Here is a 2192-nt window from a genome sequence, read left to right as displayed (position 1 = left end):
ATAAAAACAAAAATAAAAGAAAGCAATAAAGCTGGGTTGCCTCCCAACAAGCGCCTGATTTAATATTGCGACACGACGCCATCACTTTTACCATTTTGTCCTTCAACTTTGAGGATATGAATTGCGCCCCAAATTTTGCATCAATTTTTCTGTCATGTTCATGGGGCGGTGGTGTAAAAATTAAGGAACCAAGAAATAGATACCGCATCTTGCACTTCTTGGCCTTTAAGTGAGGAATGTCATTTTGTGTTTTTGGCGTGGCAAATTTTAGAATATAAGGGTCTTATTCTTCATCTATACATCTCTCCAAAGGCTCGATCTCCATGTCTCCATCCAAACATAATGTAGAAAAATGATTAGAATGAGGAGCAACACGCCCCAACTTCAAAACTGTATTATTTTTGACATCCTCAATAATATATACTTCCTCAACCTCAGCATCATCTACAAGAACATGGTCTAATAATTGGTATTCTCGTTTTAGCTCCTCAATTTGGCCTAGAAGATCTTTTTCAACTTCACACAACTCATCACTAAACTGTTGGGCGTTACACGCATCAACCTTTGCACTCAATTGAGCCTCCAAGTCGCGAATAAAACTGCCAAATTGGTCGATCTCTTGTCCCGGTTCAACTCTTCCTTCAATAAAGTATTGTATCCCATTTGTAATTTTCTCATGGAAACCTCCATATTCCTCTAATAATTTCATGTGCATATCAAGAATACGAACATCATATTCTACATCATCCAATCTATTACTCCTGTCAAACTCACAAGAATTATTAGAATCAACATAAGAAGGGATTGGAGTAGGATAACAATACTTAGGACAATTATTCCAATTACCACCACAAATAGCACAGGATTGAGATGGTGCACACAACTCGGTCCTGGAAATATTCTTACAATATTTCCAAAAGTGGGTTCCTTTACAATATGGATAAGGATCACAAAAATAAGAATACTTACTATCCCACCGCTTTTCGTTCAAAGATGACATATAAAAAACATATATAATAGTAACTACACTAAACTAAAATTAAAACTTAAATAGATAAAAAAGTAAAAATTTAATCTTAGTAAAATAGGTAATTTCTAAGTCCCCGGCAACGGCGCCAAAAATTTATTGCTCTCAAACGCACACGCAAATATACATGGTCGACAAGTAATATAGGATTGTAAGTCCAGATACCGTACTCACAGGGACTTGTGATTAACTATCAATTAAATTAAACCAAATAATTAATCTATTCAAGCGAATCGTAAAGTATGAATATTTAACTAAAATTTAATCTAGAGTAACAAATTAAGAGATTAAAGAAAATAACGACAAGCTTAAAGACGAATTCAATGTGAGTGAATATTCTAGAGCTATGGGTTAGCTAACAATCCCGTTGAGTTTACCACCTAAATCGTTTAATTTTATCTGGTTTATTGGTTGACAGGGTTAATATTGCTCGTAGCCTTCTCCCGAAGTACTACTCGCCTATTCAAGCTAATCTAATACATATATTCCTATGGAATTAGAATTAACAAGAACGCATTAATAATTCATGTATAGTAACCAAGCAGGCGATTAGGTATATTCCTATCCTAACCACAAATCCCCCCCCTACTCAGAGTTAAGATCTTGCTCTACTCAATCTTATATGCAATCTAGAATTTCCTCTCCCGAGTTCAATCCTAGATTCGTAGATAGTATTCAATTGGTGATCAAGTAATCAAATAATTAAGCGCAAGATTGAATAAATAAACCAATATGATAAACTAATAAGAACAATTCAAGTTTCAAACTACAATGTTCATGCAACACCCAAAACTCTAGAACTAATAAACTATGAGATTAAAAGAAAAGAAGAGAAGAAAAAAGCCTCCTCAAAGCGTGATGTTCTTGCCTTCGGTCGCAAAACTTCCTCTAAAATGGTGTTTAATGACTATTTATATGTGTAGGGAAAAGACCTAAACGAAATAACCAAGTCCAAAACCAAATAGGAGACAAAATAGGCTTTAAAAACCTAGAACACTCTCGCTACAGGCCTCGCCTCACGAGGCAAAATGCACGCCTCTTCTCGCTTCAAGCCTCGCGGCGCAAGCTCAATCTCGAGCTAAATCTCTCGCGTCGCATGCACTAACGCGAGCAACAAGGCTCGCGTCACCCAACTTCTCCCCAAGCTTGATTCACTTTGTGCTTA

The sequence above is a fragment of the Nicotiana tomentosiformis genome, chromosome 1 (genome assembly GCF_000390325.3).
Source record: "Nicotiana tomentosiformis chromosome 1, ASM39032v3, whole genome shotgun sequence".
NCBI classification, from domain to species: Eukaryota; Viridiplantae; Streptophyta; class Magnoliopsida; order Solanales; family Solanaceae; genus Nicotiana; species Nicotiana tomentosiformis.
Note: the sequence above shows the minus strand (reverse complement) of the source record.